This window comes from Ornithorhynchus anatinus, chromosome 16 (genome assembly GCF_004115215.2).
Source record: "Ornithorhynchus anatinus isolate Pmale09 chromosome 16, mOrnAna1.pri.v4, whole genome shotgun sequence".
Classification (NCBI taxonomy): domain Eukaryota; kingdom Metazoa; phylum Chordata; class Mammalia; order Monotremata; family Ornithorhynchidae; genus Ornithorhynchus; species Ornithorhynchus anatinus.
The window spans coordinates 23,390,036-23,409,326 of record NC_041743.1 but is presented as its reverse complement, the minus strand read 5'-3'; the positions used below and the strand labels follow the sequence as shown (position 1 = coordinate 23,409,326).

Here is a 19,291-nt window from a genome sequence, read left to right as displayed (position 1 = left end):
CACTGTATTAAGCACTTGGGAAAGTATAACAGAAGCAAAATACACATTCGCAGCCCACAAGGGACATACATTCTACTGGTAGTGACGTAGATTAAAAAGTACGAATAATAATAAGGATATTTATTAAGCCCTTAGTATGCTTTGGGCTAAGTACAGGGGAAGACGCAAGATAATCAGAGATAATCCTGTCTCACATAGGGCTCATGGTCTAAGTGGGAGGGAAAACTGATTTTTTTTTTCATTTTACAGATGAGGGAGGTAACTTGTCCAAGGTAACACGCAGGAAAGTGGGCAGAGCTGGAACTGAAACCGTAGCTCCTGACTCCTGATCCCGAGCTCTTTCCACTAGGCCACACTAGAATATATATTTCTTCCCACAAGTGCCAAGAGAAGCAGCGTGGTTCGGTGGAGTCAGAGGTCATGGGTTCTAATCCTGGCTCTGCCGCTTGTCAGCTGTTTGACTTTGGGCAAGTCACGTCACTTCTCTGTGCCTCAGTTACCTCATCTGTAAAATAGGGACTAAAACTATGAGCCCCACGTGGGACAACCTCATCACCTTGTATCGCCCCCAGTGCTTAGAACAGTGCTTCGTACATAGTAAGCACTTAACAAATGCCATCATTATTAAGGATGGGTTTAAGTAGATAGAGACATGTGAGAGACTAGGTGTCGGGAGATCATGGGGGAAGGCTTGGTGAAGGAAGTGCAATTTTAGGAAGTGGGGGTGTCTACGAAGATTGGGAGAGCTGTGACTTGACATATTTAGGCAGAAGGCAGTTCCAGGATGGGATACAGTGTGACCAAGGGGTTGGAGGAGGAAAGAAGATAGGCCCCCCCGTTTCCTGAGGCACCTAATTCCAGATACATTAGCTTCTCTTCTAATTCCCTTCATTGGAACTGAAAACCAATTTGCCCTGCCAACTGGCTGTTAGCTTATCGTCTGCTCTTTCCCACTCCCATTCAATATCCTAGGGCTAGAGCCTCGTTTTATAGAGGCTACGAAACTTTGTATTCTGGTGAACCGGACGATGGCCAACTGAACTTATCACGTGGTGATAAAGGATTCCACACAAAGCAGATCCACCATCCGTTTAGTCACCTTCTAGCATAAAAATGAGACCAGTGATGTCCGCTAAGCCCTCTGTTCCACTCCCTAGGGTAGATACAAAGCAAACAGACACAGACCCTGGTCCCAGGGGAGGGAGAGCAGGTACCCGATATGCAGGTGAGGAAATAAAAACCATCGAGAAGTCAAGTGACTTGCTCCGGGTCACACAGCAAGGAAATGGCCAAGCTGGGATTAGAATCCAGGTCTCCTGACTTCCAGTCCTACGCTCTTTCCACTAAAACAGATTCTTGGCAGGGTGTAGGAAAACTCTAGAGGCCGGGGCTGGGGTAGAAAAGGAAGCTTGAGAGAGTTATCCAACTCACCCTTTCACTGAGATCCATTTCCCACATGCGACAGCTATGCAGGATGAGAGAGTGGCAAGTTTCTGCGGAACTACACCTGCCTTTTATGCCCGTCTCTTCAGCAGAGGAAGGGAGACATTACTGTGGCTTCCACTAATAAGTAGGGCCTCATAATAATGGACCCACTCCTCCTCCCTTCCTTAATGAAGGCTGTGTGCCCCCAGTGCCATCTTTTAGCTTGCCCTCTGTCGCTGCATATATTCCACCGACTCGGGATGTTTTGTCGATCGGATAACTCGGGCCCATTTTGGGAAGCCGGTGACAGATTAAGCGGCAACACTTGAAAACGTTTAAATCGAGCTGGGGCTTCCCTTGCCCGCACTAACCGATTGTCCAGTGCTTCCCCAGAACTGGAAAATCTTCCTACCAAAGCATCAGTCAATCAATCAGTAGTATTTGTTGAGCAACTGTTTGCGCGGAGCATTTACGTAAGCGTGCAGAGCAGTATAACAGAGGCAGAAGACGTGACCCTTGCCTCAAGGAATATCAACTTTCCTATCCTTTCTCTCGTTTGAGTTATTTCTATTTCTGTGAGAGGCAGCATGGCATTATGGAAAGGCACGGAGCTAAAAGTCAAGGCACCTGGCTCCTAATTCTGGCACTGTGACTTGTCTGCTGTGTGACCTTGGACAAGTCATTTGACTTCTCTGTGCCTCAGTTTCCTCACTAGTAAAAAGGGGATTCAATACCCATGCTCCCTCCTACTTCGATCGTGAGTGCCTAGAGAAGCAGCGTGACCTAGTGGAAGGAGCCCGGGCCTGGGAATCAGAGGACCTGGATTCTAATCCTGGCTCCACCATTTGTCTTCTGTGTGATCTCGAGCAAGTCATTTAACTAGTCTATGCAACAGTTACCTCACCTGTGAAGTGGGGATTATTATTATTATTATCCTGGTATTTGTTAAGCGCTTCCTATGTGCAAAGCACTGTTCTAAGCGCTGGGGGGATACAAGGTGATCGGGTTGTCCCACGTGGGGCTCACAGTCTTCATTCTCATTTTACAGATGAGGGCACAGAGAGGTTAAGTGACTTGCCCAAAGTCACGCAGCCGACAAGTGGCAGAGCGGGGATTAGAACCCATGACCTCTGACTCCCAAGCCTGGGCTCTTTCCACTGAGCCATGCTCCTTCTTAATACCTGTTCGTTCAATCGTATTTATTGAGCGCTTACTGTGTAAAGAACACTGTACTAAACATTTAAACAAACCTATTCTCTCTCCTATGTAGACTGTGATCCCCCTGTGGGACCTGATTATCTTCTATCGACCCCAGTGCTTAGTACAGAAGCAGAGAAGCAGCGTGGCTCAGTGGAAAGAGCACGGGCTTGGGAGTCGGAGATCATGGGTTCGAATCCCAGCTCCGCCACTTGTCAGTTTGTGACTGTGGGCAAGTCACTTCACTTCTCTGTGCCTCAGTGACCTCATCTGTAAAATGGGGATTAAGACTGTGAGCCTCACATGGGACAACCTGATTACCCTGTATCTCCCCCAGCGCTTAGAACAGTGCTCTGCATATAGTAAGTGCTTAACAAATACCAACATTATTATTATTACAGTGCTTGGTACATAGTAAGCACTTAATAAATACTACAGTTATTATGAAAATGGGGATTGAATTCCTATTCCCTCTCCTTCTTAGACTGTGAGTCCCGTGTTTGAAAATGGTTAATTTGCATCTCCTTTTTTTATGGCACTTGTTAAGAGCTTACTATATGCTATGCACTGTATTAAGCCCTGGGATAGATTCAAGCTAATAAGGTTGGACACAGTCCATGTCCCTCATGAAGCTCACAGTCTTAATCCCCATTCTACAGATGTGGGAACTGAAACACAGAGCAGTTAAGTGACTTGTCCAAGGTCACACGGCAGACAAGTGACTGGGCTGGAATTAGAAGCCAGGTCCTTCTAACTTTCAGGCCCGCGCTCTATCCATTAGGCTACACTGCTTTTCTGTGCACAGTATGGTGCTTCGTCTAGTAAATGCTTCATGAATTTCACAGTCATTATTATTTCTTTTCCAAGCCCATGTCGTGGGTCTACAACAGTGGAAACTCTTGTTTTGGCTCGAATAACAATAATATTGGTAAATGCTCTGAAATCTAAGAACGATGGGTGTTATTGTTAAAAAAAAAACCCAAAAAACTTACCTCAATCAGTATATGAATGCTAACACATGGTTATCTTTCGAGGGAAGGGAACTTCAGTCAAACAACTTGTTAACCCAATTCCCTAGAAGTCCCGTGGCTTGAAGTGCTGAAAAATTGGTTATCCCCATGGGGTGGCTTTTCATGGAGAGGGATTCAGTTTATTTTTCCTTTCGGGAAAAAAATACCACCAAAAGCATCCTCCTCTGAGAGGTTCTATGGCTTTTCCAGTAATATTTTGTCACTGCGTTCTTTGTCAGATCCCTCCAGAGTGATAAAGAGGCTTGGGAAGGGATTCTGGGAAAGCAGTCTCCCATAGCGCTTAGTACAGTGCCTGGCACATAGTAAGTGCTTAACAAATACCATAATCACTATTATCATAGAAAACCCATTGGAAAAAGAAACAGGGCCCCTGGTTTGGTATCTAGCCTCTGATGTGACTAGCAGCATCAGGATAGGTGCCTCTTGGGGCCTCAGTTTCCCCATCTGGAAAATAGGGATGCACAATGATCAATCAATCAATCATACTTATTTAGCATTTACTCTAAACATACGCCCTGCCCAGATCAACAACAACAAAATGATAACTGTGCTTCCACTTTTCTGCCACCCCTCACTTCCTTCCTTGGGTGGAATTTATTGATTTGATCACATTTGCGAAGTTCTTTGTCAAAGGAATGGTTGTCTCTGAATAAAGGAGTTTTACTAGGAAGTTAAATAATAAGGAGAAATCTGAAATCTCTTGTCTCGGGGATTCCAGATTCAGCACTGTGCTCATTTGTATATAGTTTTATTTCCCTATTTATTTTGTTAATGAGGTGTGTATCCCCTTGATTTTATTAATCGTGATAATGTTTTTGTTTCGTTCTGTTTTGTTCTGCCATCCGTCTCCCCCGATTAGACTGTGAGCCCGGCATTGGGCAGGGATTGTCTCTATCTGTTGCCGAATTGTACATTCCAAGTGCTTAGTACAGTGCTCTGCACATAGTAAGCGCTCAATAAATACTATTGAATGAAATGCCATTTTTCCTTCAATGTCCAGGGGATGAAATCCATCAAAATGCAAAAGGGAAAGTGCACGATGAAATTAACTTCCTCTAAACTGGGTTCAATGAACAGGAGAGCATGCTCAAACCAAGTGGCCAAAATACCAACTGGACGACAGGGCAGGCTGTAGGCATCACCCCTCTCATTCACCCCTCTAGCTTCACCTCCACCCCCGCTCCCCCAGAGGCATCAGGAATGAGAAGCAGTGTGGCCTAATGGAAAGAGCACAGGCCTGGGAGTCAGAAGGACCAGGGCTCTGTGTATCCTTGGGCAACTCCCTTAACTTCTCTGTGTCTCTGTAAAATGGGGATTAAGACTGTGAGCCTGATGGCTTTGTATCTGCCCCAGCGCTTAGTAGAGTGCTTGACCCTTATCAAGCGCTTAACAATTAACATAAAAAAACAGTTGGTCATTTGGCGGTTATCACAGGAACCTAAGCGTTTAGGAGAGTAATCTGATTATTTATTGCATGCAAAATACTGTAGTAAAAGCTAAGAGCTGGAATGTAATATCATTATGGGCAGGGAACATGTCTGCTAATTCTCTTGTATTCATTCATTCATTCACTAGTATATATTGAGCGCTTACTATGTACAGAGCACTGTACTAAGCGCTTGGAATGTACAATTCGGCCACAGATAGAGATCATCCCTGCCCAATGAGTGGCTCACAGTCTAAGCAGGGGAGACAGACAGCAAAGCAAAACAGAACAAAACAAGACAACATCATCAAGATAAATAGAATCAAGGGGATGTACACCTCATTAACAAAATAAATAGGGTAATAATATATTCAAATGAGCACAGTGCTGAGGGGAGGGGAAGGGGGAGGCAGAGGAAAAAGGGGGGCTCAGTATGGGTAGGCCTCCTGGAGGAGGTGAGCTCTCAGTAGGGCTTTGAAGAGGGGAAGAGAGTTAGTTTGTACTCTCCCATTCTCTTAGTTCAGAGCTCTGCTCATATTACGTGCTTATTAAATACTAATGATTGATTGGGAGAGTACAATAGAGTAGGTAGACATGATCCCTGCCCTCAAGGAGCTCCTAATCCACTGAGGGAATCAGGAAACACAAATGATTTCGAGTGTTCACAAATCATGGCAGCAGAAGAAAGTATCAGAATACAAGTAATAGCACAACCTTGAGGAGGGGCTCACACCTACCAATGCTGTCGTGCTCACCCAAGCTTAGTACAGCCCTCTGTTCACAGTAGGAGTTCGATAAGTACTCCTTATTGATTGATTGGTGGGTTGATCTGAGGGAAGGGGATGGGTGGAAACCTGCAAGAGCTAAAAGTAGTTGTCTTATTGCTGCGACCCCTCCCTTATCCTCTGCCGTGGGGCCTGATTCTCTTACACCCCTTCATCCCTGAAAATCCCTTCCTCTGTCAGTCGCCCCTCCCCAGCCTAATTCAAGAAGGGACTAGCCCAAGGTGGCTTGAGAGAGGAGGGGGTCTACCCTTAGGTGATTGCAGCCAGCAGGAGGTTGATTATTCATTCACCTGCATTTTCTCTAGCCTCATTCTCTAGTCAATCAACTGTATTTATTGAGCGTTTACCATGCGCAGAGCACTGTACTAAGCCCTTCCGAGGGTACGATATAACAATAGACACATTCCCTACCTACACTGAGTTTACAGTCTAAAGGGGGAGACAGACATTAATGTAAGTAAATAAATGTCAGTGCTCCGCTTCTACTCCTGCCCTTTCCTCACTGTCTAATGCCAGATGGAGCCTGAGCTTGGAAGGAGAGGAGAGGGGAAGGGAAAGATGGAAAATGAGCCAGACCATTTCCTGGTCCCTCCCCTTAATTCCATGCCCAGAATGCCTGAATGCTATCCTCAAGAGCCACCATCCCAGTTCAGAGCACCTTTTTCAGTCAGGCTGCTCCGATGTTTCTCCATTTTTGGTCACTCCAGAATGAGCCTAGAAGGAAGCTGGATTCAGAATGGGTCAGGGGTCAGGGGGCGGGGTTCAGGGGGTTGTAAAGTCTCAGCCAAAGCGACGTGCTCTGCGACTCTTTCACATAGGTCTGGCTCAAAGTCTGGAAAGAGAATGGCAAGGAGGGAAAGGACCCGAAGAACTACAATCCTACAATCCCCAGGGTACAAAGAGGTTGGTTTCTCCTACAAGAAGTTACCGGAGCATTCTGGGAGGAATTTGACTTTTCTGCCAAAAGTGAATGAGCAAAAAGCCACAAGACACAATGATGGAAAGAAAAAAAAAAAAGCAAAGCTTCTTAATCCCTATATTTTAACCGGTGTTGGAGAAGCCGTAATTTCTTCCTTATCTGTTTCAGCATCTTTCAGTGAGGCACTGATTGTCAGTCAATCGATGGTATTTATTCCCAATGATAATAATAATAACAATAGTACTTCTTAAGCACTTACTGGGTGCCAAGCTCAGTTCTAATCACTGGGGTAGATTCGAGATAATCAGGTTGGACACGGTCCCTGTCGCACAAGGATGAGGTAACTGAGGCTCGGAGAAGTTAAGTGACTTGTCCGAGGTCACACAGCAGACATGTGGTGGGGCAGGATTAGAACGCAGGTCCTTCGGACTCCCAGGCCCGTGCTCTATCCACTAAGTCACGCTGCTTTTGCCATGTGCCGAACACTGTACTAAGTGCTTCAAAACTTGATGAGGTCCGTGACGGACAGAGACCTCAGAACGAGAAACAGTTAAACTGCCATCTCCATCATCCAATTCTAAATTAGATTGCCATCGCAAGTTGGCAGCTTCTTCGGTTATTCACTCGGGGGGTCTCTTCGATACTTTGAAAACTGGTCCCAAATCGTGGGCAGGGTGAACTTCCTGTAAAATCCATTTCATTCTTCATTGCCTAATCTCAGCCAGGGCAGGAGTGGGTCGGGGGGATTTATCTACCTATAATGAATGTTTCACAGGAACTGTACGTGCATGGGGTAAGGAATGGGGTAGGGAACAATTCAGGTTGTCTCTTTAGGGCGAGCGTTGGTGAGGTGGTTGAAAACCCAGCTATGCCTTTAATGTCAATTTTAGCTCCTTGTGGACATTGATCAACTTAAATCTCCACTTGAAACTCTGACCTTTGAACATCTGGCATTTGCCCCACAGCTCGTATTTATATTTCTATAAATTATATATTATAAATTATTTAATTTATATTCATTAGTATTCCTTATTCATTATATATTCATATAATAATAATGTTGGTATTTGTTAAGCGCTTACTATGTGCCGAGCACTGTTCTAAGCATATACTCCCACTCCAGACTGGAGCTCCTGGTGGGCAGGGAATGTGTCTGCCAGCTTCGTTGTATCATATTCTCCCAAATGCTTTATAAAGTGCTTTGCACACATTAAGTGCTCAATAAATACCATTGATTGATTGGCAATGAATTCATTTTACATAAAAAGACCAGCTGCCCATCAGCATCTTGATTTTGCAATATACAATTCGTTGCCAGCAATCAGGGTATATTAATCATTTTTGGCGACATTTTTCAGGGTCCTTCCTGAGGTTCCTGGACTCCTGAGAGTTCTGTAAGTTTCTTCTCCGCCTTCTCAGAGAAAACAGTTCCAAAGAGAGATTCTCAGTGAACTTCACTCATGAGGCCTTCCATTGTCTTTAGCTTTCCAGGCTGTTTCTTTGGCTTTTATTGTTTCTGCATTGATTTACATAAATTGTTTCATCACGTTGGTCCATCTCGAGACTAAATGGAGCGGAGTTGTAGTTTGGAAATTCCAAATGATCTCCCTAGCTTTAGAATAATCAACACAGCTTGAAATGGAGACAGATTTAACAATTCATACTTCTTGAGTTCGAAGATGGAGTTATTATGATTGTGAGTTCAATTAGGATTGATTTTTTTAAAAAATGATATTTGTTCAGTGCTTACTATGTGTTAAACACCGTTCTAAGTACTGTTCTAATCAGGTTAAACAGGGGCTCACAGTCTAAATAGGAGGGACTTATTTAATCCCCATTTTATAGATGAGGTGACTGAAGCACAGAGATGTTAAAGGACTTGCCCAAGATCCCACAGCAAGGAAGCGGCAGAGCCGGGATTAGAACCCAGGTCCTCTGACTCACAGCCCCATACTCTTTCCAGAAGACCGCACAGCTCCTCTGTTGTTTTCAGAAAACCTGAAGCAGTGTTTCAAGTCAGAACACTTTTCTGCAGAAACCCATACAGACAAACATTATCCTTGACCTAAAAATGACTTCAAACCACCATATGGACAATGCCGTAGGAAGAAACTTGTGATCAACTTGTTAGTTCATACTTTTCTACGGCATAGGGTCCCCTCGCTGTTGAGAAATGCGATGTGCGGGTCGTAAAAGCTTAAACAAACTAAAATAGGAGGAAGTTTGATATGACATATCTTTAGGAATCTGAATTATGACTCTGTTATAGCTAATAATGCCAACATTATAGAAACCGTGAACTTATGGCCTTATTACACTTTTAATTCTAAATATTTGTCTTTAACCTGATTTGAAATTTTAGATGATCTCTGAGAAGGAAAAATATGATTTGTGTAGCATTATACATGTCCAAGGACCTGAAGAGTAGAAGGAATTATAAGTTTGGATCAACCTGTGCAAAATAGCTGCCTATTCAACATAGGACAAGTAGAGACTGCTGTTGCTTTGCAACTTTAGAAATGAGGAAGAGTTTGTTTTGAGCATATTTTTGAAGGCGAGAACCACTGTAAGTACCCGAAGGCTGGGGATATTTATCACAAAGCTATAAATGGGACATATTTTGTCTGGACTTTGAGATACTTTCTAATTATAAAAATTACTTACACAGACATGTCCTTCTGCCGATTTGCTGAATAATTTGCCTCAGCATGGCTCAGTGGAAAGAGCATGGGCTTTGGAGCGAGAGGGCATGGGTTCGAATCCCGGCTCTGCCACTTGTCAGCTGTGTGACTGTGGGCAAGTCACTTAACTTCTCTGTGCCTTGGTTACCTCATCAGTAAAATGGGGATGAAGACTGTGAGCCCCACATGGGGCAACCTGACTGCCCTGTATCTACCCCAGTGCTTAGAACAGTGCTCTGCACATAGTAAGCGCTTAACAAATACCAACATTATTATTATTATTTAGTTAGTATTAGACCCCAGTGAGACTTTTTCCTTGGGAGAATATCGGGGCCACGTAGCTGTTTACCCCCAAATTTGGTTCCAGATTAGTCATCCTAAGACTAATATCTTTGTCCGAGACTACCAAAGAATGATGAGGAGTTAGGAAGTCTGTTCAGGAGCTGATTGGGAATTCAGTGTAGGTCCCAGTGATGGCTGAGCCAGATATCCAAACACAATGCAAATTCAAATTGAAATTTAATTTAATCGGTACTGCAAATTGGGAAAGGACGCCAATGCAAAGTTTTCAAAAGTTGTGATTGACAATGGAATATTTGAAACCATTGAGGATCAAGACAGTCTGGGCCACACGGATGATCTGATTACCAGAAGCCAGACCCCAAATATTTTGATTTGGTCTCAAAACCCAAACTACCTTCTCTTGTTGCACAAATCGATCCACTCAACACTGCCATTCGACACTGAATTAAATTTCCTCATTCCCCGTCCCTCCACTGATCTCTTACCAGTAGCCCACGGCCCTGGATCACCTCTGCAGAATGCTTCCTCTGCTCTCGTGCTCAAGCTGTGGAGAGCTACTGGCAGAAATCCACAAACTAGGTTGACCTCATCTACCTCAAAGTCATCCTCACTTGATTTCACTCTGCCCTCTCCTCCTGACAACATTATCTCTCCTTCCTTATCGTCTCCCGTGCTCACTGCCCGCTACAGCTGTTTCAGATGTTCAACCACCTCCTCAAAACCGTGGGCTGCCCAATCCCTTAATTAATTCAGTCATATTTATTGAGCCCTTACTGTGTGCAGAGCACTGTACTAAATGCCCACTCTCTTGCCCCTACTGACCTGGCCATGGATTTTATACATAACACTGAAACCATAAGGCACACTCTCCCTAAAATCTCCTCTGTTCCTCTCCAGTCCCTCCCTCTTCCTGTCCCCTTTCCAATCCTCCCATCTTTCCCAGCAGTATCTCAAAAGATCTTCTGTCTCCTCTCAAACTCCACCCCTTTCATCTGTGCCTTTGACCCACCACTTCACATCTTATTAAAACACTTTCCTCCTCCCTTTCTTCCTCCCTGACTCCCGTCTTTAACAGCTCACTTTCCAGTGGCTTCTTCCTCACTGCTTTCAAACATGCTCATGTATCCTCTACCCTAAAAAAACCCCTCCTTTGCCTTATGGTTTAATCCAGTTATTGCCCCATTTCCTTCTTACCATTTTCTTTAAAGTATTTGAATGAGTTGTCTACACCCATGGCCTCCACTTCCTCTCTACCAATTCTTTCCTTAACCTCCTCCGACCTGGCTTCTTCCCCCTTCACTACCCTCTCTAAGGTCACCAATGACCTTCTTATTGCCAAATCCAATGGCCCTTACTCCATTCCAATCTTCCTCCACTGCTCAGCTGCTTACGACATTGTGAACCACCCCTTTCTCCTAGAAACTTTTTTATCCTTGGCTCTACTGACCCTGTCCTTTCCTGGTTCTCCTCTAACTCTTTCTGACTGCTTCTTCTCATTGTCTTTCACAGGCTCCTCCTCTGCCTCCCACCCTCTAATTATGGGAGTCTATAGTGCTATTCTCCATCTACACCTACTCTCTTGGAGAATTCATTTGTTCCCACAGCTTCAACTATTATCTCTACACGGATGATTCCCAAACCTACTTCTCCCATCCTGATATCGCTCCTCTGGAGACTCACATTTCCTCCTGCCTTCATGACATCTCTACTTGGACAACTGCTGACACCTCAAACTTAATGAGTGCAAGAGAGAACTTCTCATCTTCCCCTACAAACCCTTTCCCCCTCTTCTCTTTCCCGTCACTGTAGATAATACCGCTATCCTTCCTGTCTCACAAACCCGTAACCTTGGCATTATCTTCGACTCATATCTCTCTCAACGCACAAATTCAATCTGTCACCAAATCCTGTCGGTTCTATCTTCACAGCATCATTGAAATCCTTCTTTTGCTTTCCATCCAGACTGCTACTAAGCTGATCCAAGCCCTCATTGTGTCCTGACTTGACTACTGCATCAGCCACCTCCTTGATTCCTGCCTCTCTCCACTCTTTACCTCTGCTGCCCAGATCATTTTTCTAAAAAACATTCATTCCACATATCCCCACTCCTCAAGAGCCTCCAGTGATTGCCAATCTACCCCTGCATCAAACAGCAACTCCTTACCATTGTCTTTAAAGTACTCAATCAGTAGCTTACCCTCCCCTCCCCCCGCCCCTCCCCCCCTCCTCCCCTTGCACCCACAGCTACTTTCAAGTGTGGCCTCTGGAACCCCCGCTCTGTTACAGGCAAGCTACCTTTCATCCATGACCTTTTCCTCTCCCGCTCTCTCCTCCTCCTCGCCCTTTCGGAAACGTGGCTCTCTCCCGAAGACACGGTCTCCGCCGCCGCTCTCTCCAGCGGAGGCCTCTCCTTCTCCCACTCCCCCAGACTCACCGGTAAGGGAGGAGGCGTCGGCTTCCTCCTCTCGCCCCGATGCCGCTTCCGCACTATCCCTCCTCCCCCCTCCCTCTCCTTCCCCTCCTTCGAAGCCCATATCATTCGCCTCTACCACCCACTCCAGTTACTTGTCGCCGTCATCTACCGCCCTCCCGGTCCCACCTCCGACTTCTTCAACCACCTTGACCCCTTTCTCACCTTCCTTCTCTCCTTCTCTCTGCCCACTCTGATCCTTGGAGACTTCAACATCCATACGGATGTACCCGACGACTCCTCTGCCGCCCGCCTGCTATCCCTCCTCGACTCTGCCGACCTCCTCCTCCACCATACCGCGCCCACTCACCGACTCGGTCACACCCTCGATCTCGTCATCTCCTACCGCTGCACTATCTCCTCACTCACCAACTCTGAAATCCCTCTCTCGGACCATAACCTTCTCACCTGCCTCATCTCTCACACTCCCTCCCCCTGCAAATCTTCGCTACTGCCCCACAGAGACCTCCGCTCTCTCGATCCCATCCGTCTTTCCAATAGCATCGCGCCTCACCTTGCCGCCCTGTCCTCTCTTCCCACTCTCGACGATCAGGTCTCCGCTCTCAACTCCACCCTCACTACTCATCTCGACTCTCTCGCCCCCCTTTCCCTCCGCCGCTCTCGCGCCACTAACCCACAGCCCTGGATCACCTCCTCCGTCCGCCTCCTACGCTCCTATGCTCGAGCTGCTGAGCGCCGCTGGCGAAAGTCCAAGCACCAAGCCGACCTCACACACTTCAAATTTATCCTTTCCTGCCTTAACTCTGCCCTCTCCTCCGCCAGGCAAAGCTTCTTCTCCTCCCTCATCGACACCCATGCCCGTCACCCCCGCCGATTGTTCCGGACCTTTAACTCTCTCCTTAGGCCCCCTGTTCCTCCCCCTCCCCCATCTCTCACCCCTAATGATCTGGCCACCTATTTCCTCACGAAAATCAACACGATCAGGTCTGAGCTCCCCAAAGTCACCCCTCTGCCTCTCCCCTCCCCCCCAACAACCCCCTCCCCTACTTTCCCATCCTTCCCTGCAGTATCCTCAGAGGAGATCTCCTCCCTCCTCGCAAGTGCCACCCCCTCCACCTGCGCCTCGGACCCCATTCCCTCTCACCTTCTTAAAACCATCGCCCCTGCCCTCCTCCCTTCCTTAACTTCTATTTTTAACCACTCAATCTCCAAGGGCTCCTTCCCCTCTGCCTTCAAACACGCCCACGTCTCCCCCATCCTAAAAAACCCGCTCTTGACCCCACTTCCCCCTCCAGTTATCGTCCTATCTCCCTACTACCCTTCCTTTCCAAAATCTTAGAACGAGTCGTCTACAATCGATGCCTAGAATTCCTTAACTCCCATTCTCTCCTAGACCCCCTCCAATCTGGCTTCCGTCCCCTCCACTCTACTGAGACTGCTCTCTCTAAGGTCACCCATGACCTCCTTCTTGCCAAATCCAATGGCTCCTACTCCATTCTGATCCTCCTTGACCTCTCTGCTGCCTTTGACACTGTCGACCATCCCCTCCTCCTCCGTACCTTATCTCACCTTGGCTTCACGGACTCTGTCCTCTCCTGGTTCTCCTCTTACCTCTCTGGCCGATCATTCTCGGTCTCCTACGCTGGAGCCTCCTCCCCCTCCCATCCTTTAACTGTTGGAGTTCCTCAAGGGTCAGTTCTTGGCCCTCTTCTGTTCTCCATTTACACTCACTCCCTCGGTGAACTCATCCGCTCTCACGGCTTTGACTACCATCTCTACGCAGATGACACGCAGATCTACATCTCCGCCCCTGTCCTCTCCCCCTCCCTTCGGGCTCGCATCTCCTCCTGCCTCCGGGACGTCTCCACCTGGATGTCTGCCCGCCACCTAAAACTCAACATGAGCAAGACTGAGCTCCTCATCTTCCCTCCCAAGCCCGGTCCGCTCCCAGACTTCTCCATCACCGTGGATGGCACGACCATCCTTCCCGTCCCGCAGGCCCGCAATCTCGGTGTCATCCTTGACTCGTCCCTCTCGTTCACCCCACACATCCTATCCGTTACCAAGACCTGCCGGTTTCACCTCTACAATATCGCCAAGATCCGCCCTTTCCTCTCCACCCAAACGGCTACCTTACTATTACGGGCTCTCGTTATATCCCGGCTAGACTACTGTGTCAGCCTTCTCTCTGACCTCCCTTCCTCCTCTCTCGCCCCGCTCCGGTCTATTCTTCACTCCGCTGCCCGGCTCATCTTCCTGCAGAAACGATCTGGGCATGTCACTCCCCTTCTTAAACAACTCCAGTGGTTGCCTATCGACCTCCGCTCCAAACAAAAACTCCTCACTCTAGGCTTCAAGGCTCTCCATCACCTTGCCCCTTCCTACCTCTCCTCCCTTCTCTCTTTCTACCGCCCACCCCGCACGCTCCGCTCCTCTGCTGCCCACCTCCTCGCCGTCCCTCGGTCTCGCCTATCCCGCCGTCGACCCCTGGGTCACGTCCTCCCGCGGTCCTGGAACGCCCTCCCTCCTCACCTCCGCCAAACTGATTCTCTTTCCCTCTTCAAAACCTTACTTAAAAATCACCTCCTCCAAGAGGCCTTCCCAGACTGAGCTCCTCTTCCCCCTCTACTCCCTCTGCCATCCCCCCTTTACCTCTCCGCAGCTAAAGCCTCATTTTCCCCTTTTCCCTCTGCTCCTCCACCTCTCCCTTCCCATCCCCACAGCACTGTACCCGTCCGCTCAACTGTATATATTTTCGTTACCCTATTTATTTTGTTAATGAATTGTACATCGCCTTGATTCTATTTAGTTGCCATTGTTTTTACGAGATGTTCTTCCCCTTGACGCTGTTTAGTGCCATTGTTCTTGTCTGTCCGTCTCCCCCGATTAGACTGTAAGCCCGTCAAACGGCAGGGACTGTCTCTATCTGTTGCCGACTTGTTCATCCCAAGCGCTTAGTACAGTGCTCTGCACATAGTAAGCGCTCAATAAATACTATTGAATGAATAGCTTACCCCCTCCTACTGCAGCTTAGCACAGTGGATAGAGCACGGGCCTAGGAGTCAGAAGGTCATGGGTTTTAATCCAGGCCCGTGCTCTTTCCACTAGGTCATGCTGCTTCTCATAGTCTTTAAGCACTTGATATTCATCCTACCCTTAGTCCGTCAGAATATATGCCCATTTATCTAGAACTTATTTAAATGTCTGTCTCCCCCCCATAGGCTGAAAGCTCCTTGAGGGCTTGGGAATGAGTCTACCAACTCTGACGTATGGTAATCAATTAATCAATAAATTAATAAAAGGTAAACTTGCTGTCTGTAGAACACTGTGCTAAGCGATTGGGAGAGTTCAATATAATAAAATTGGTAGACATGTTCCCATGCCCACAAGGAGCTTACTGTCTACAGAGGAGATGGACATTAAAATAAATTACTGACATTAAAAGAAATTACCTATAGGTACATAAGTGCTGTGGGCCTGAGGGTGGGGCAAATAAAGAGAACAAATCCCAGTGCAGTGGTGATGGAGAGGGAGAGGTGTTAGGGGATATGAGGGCTTAGTCGGAGAAGGCCTTCTGGGGGCATGTGATTTTAATAAGGCTTTGAAGGTGGGGAGAGTTACTGTCTGTCAGATATGAAGGGGGATGGGAGTTCCAGAACAGAGACAGGACACGGCCGAGAGGCTGGCGGCGAGATAGATGCGGTCGAGATACAGTGCGTAGGTTGTCATTAGAGGACCAAAGTGAGTTTACTGGATGGTCATGGAAAGTCAGTGAGGTAAGATCACTGGGGGCATAGTGATTGAATGTTTTAAAGCTGATGGTAAGGAGTGTCTGTTTGATGCAGGGTTAGATTGGCAACCACTGAAGGTTCCTGAGGGGTGGAGAAATTTAGACTGGATGGGACAATGTTTTAGAAAAATGATCTGGTATAGTGTTCTGCACACAGAAAGGGCTCAATAAATACCATTGATTGAATGATTGATTAATTTTGACCTTGAGGGTTTGTTCTATAATATCCCCCCAGATGAAGATAAAGACCAAATTAATATCATCTAGCTTCATTTTAGCTCCAGGAACAGTTTAGATAGAGAGAAATATATTACCACATGAAATTTTTCTTCTGGTGGTTCTCAGGAGAGTAGACAGAGAAGGTCTCCTCCCAAAATGACTCCTCTTTTCTCTGCACTACAGAGAACTTGGCTCCATTACCACAGGAAGGGGAGCATTCCCATTATCGGCAGAGGAGCAAGCCTTCCCCAGAATATTTCAGTGATCCTGAGAGGGAAAGGAAGGTGAAATTGGAAGATGTGTCGAGGGAAGTTTTTCCTTCTTTCAGGCCTATGAGTTGCTTACTATTAGTAGGATTCCTTTTGTTCTCTTCAACTAAGTCGACTTTCACATTTTCAGCGGGTGGGGCTTCTAAGTAGGAAATTCAGATTGATAACTGCACCAAATGGCCCAGTGGAAGGAGCACTGGCCTGGGAGTCAGAGGACCTGGGTTCTAATCCCAGCTCTGCCATCTGTCTACTTTGTGATTTTGGGCAAGTCATTTAACTTCCATGAGTCGCAATTTCCTCATTTGTAAAATGGGGATTAAATCCTACCCTAATCCTAATCCTTCCATCTATCTCACCCCCGACCCCTTTACCATCTCCTCCCCCTAACCTAGAACTCCCTCCCCATCCATATATGGCAGGCCAACACTCTTTTCATCTTCAAGGTATCATTAAGGTAACATCTTCTCCAAGAGGTCTCCTCCGATTAAGTCCTCTTTTCCCCAGCTAGCTCTCCCTTCTGCTTTGTCTAGATGCTCACATCTGTGACCTGTGGACCTTTGATATTCTCTCCACTCACAACCCCACAGCATTTGTGTACTTTAAATTATATATTGTAAATGTACTTATTTATTCACATTAATGTCTGTTTCACCCTCTAGACTGTAAACTAGTTATGGGGAGGGAACGTGTCTCCTGATTCTGTTGTGCTCTCCCAAGTGCTTAGTACAGTGTTCTGCCCATAATTAGCACTCAAAAAATACCACTGATGGATTGGTTAATGCTCCCTTCCACTTTGACTAGGAGCCCTATGTGGACAGGGATGGCATCCAACCTGATTTTCTTGTATGTACCCCTGGAATTAGTACAGTGCCTGGGACATAGTAAGCATTTAACGAATACCATAAAAAAAATTCGTTTTCAAAAAGCATTTAACAGATCGACTCTGGAAATACATTCTCCATATAGGGAACGGCACTCTCCCACCTCATCATAAAGGCAGTAAGGTCAGAAGAGGAAACTCAGGGGAAGACATGAGGCCAACCAGCTTTAGTTAGAACAACAGCTCTGCACTCTCTCCCACTATTTCATTCACTCTTTATTACCCTTCCATTTGTCAGTTTACACACTGGAGCGTTAAGCTCCATAAGCAGAAGCTGCCCGTCTTGGGGCCAGGGGCACCTTCGGGGGCTTGGCGGGTTGCCAGAGCAGCAGCCGCTGGCAAAAAAGTAAAACCCGGGGCACTTCCTGCCCAGTCTGCTCTATTTTAAAGATTCCTTATCCAATAAAAATGGAAAGCTGCCTCCAATCCCTCTTGAAAAGGATCTTTCTCTCCTGATCTGTCTCTTTCTTCGTCCCTCTGTCTCCCTCCCTCTCTCTATCTTCCTCTCTTTGACTCCCTCCCTCTCTTTCATCAGAGCTTTCCTCACAGTCGATTTCTGGTAGTCTTTCAAGGCTGGTTTCTCCTGAGCTTTCAGGCCCACCTCATAAAAATATAAATGGTGCTCATTTAGCATTCACCACATGCCAAGCACTATGCTAAACACTGAGATAGATACAAGATATTCGAGGTGGATCAGGGTCCCTCTCCCAAATAGGACTCACAGTCTGAGCAAGAGGGAGTCACGGCCCATACTGACTGATGACCCGCGTCCTTCTTCAAGCCCACCTGATGGCCATCACGGCCACCCCGGCCCTCCCCTCCTCAGCCTCGAGGTGTGACAGCTGTGAGGGAGGAGGGAAGAGGAGGTATGCTCAGCACGCCGCTCCCTCCTCACATCTGCGTGATGAGGCTCAGCAGGCTAAAGCTGCCCACATGGTGGCTTCGCAAAGGACAAGGAACATCCAAGAAATCTGATCCCAAAACTCTGCAGGCAGTTGTATCTCTTGGGCTGGGTCGCTGGGACTGGAGGAGGAATTAGCCTGAAGCACGGCAATGGAATCTACCTCCCTGCATCAGGACTGCAGGAAGGATGAATTGAGCCTGAAAATATGTTTGTTGGTGATATCAATGCGTAAGGTATCAGTGACCCTCTATTATACAAGAATCTAAGGAGAAGTCGATGGACGTCTCTCTTTATGAATGCTTATAACCGTAAGAGGAGCTGGAACAGTGATTTACAGTCAGCCTAAGGCTGTTGTCATGACTACCCTTCCCTTTCCAGGGTATGAGTTTAAGATTATGCATTGAGAGATGATAAAAGGAATCAGAAAATAAACCTCAGGAGGGTGTTACAGGTACAAGGATAGATTAGTGGTCCCCGTTGCTGAGAACATGCCGGAAGAGAAGGATTTAAAAGAATGAATGTCCCACGTAATGAATCAATACCTGGATTTCTGTGCCGTAATAGCCAGGCAACCCCTGGGAGAGGCGTAGTATGGGGAGAGACCTGGAAAAGGACCCAAACCATGAATACTAGTTCTATGACTACTTGTCTGATATAACGATGCAGATGAAGAAGTTAAGACTAGACCTTTCATAGCTTCTGGCTGGCAAAAATGGAATTGTATAACCCATATGATATTTACTTATACCTAATGAGCCCAGAATTACATTTCTACTCTGCTTTTATTGTACTAAAAACAAGCACTTAGTGCAGTGTTCTGCACACAGTAAGCACTCAATAAGTACCTTCGATGAGGATGATGATGTATGAATTAATCCCCATTTTACAGACGAAGGAACTGAGGTCCAGGGAAGTAAAGTGACTTGCCTAAGGTCAAGCAAGGATTAGAACCCAGGTCCTCTCACTCCCGGGCCCATGCTCTTTACACTAGGCCACACTGCTTCTCACCTCATGATTGGAATTCACATGAT

The 19,291-nt window shown here is 46.7% G+C and overlaps 1 pseudogene; it reads left to right on the top strand.

The window, feature by feature from the left end:
• Nucleotides 1–1,219: 1,219 nt before the first annotated feature.
• Nucleotides 1,220–18,986, top strand: LOC100084601 (annotated as a pseudogene).
• Nucleotides 18,987–19,291: the final 305 nt, after the last annotated feature.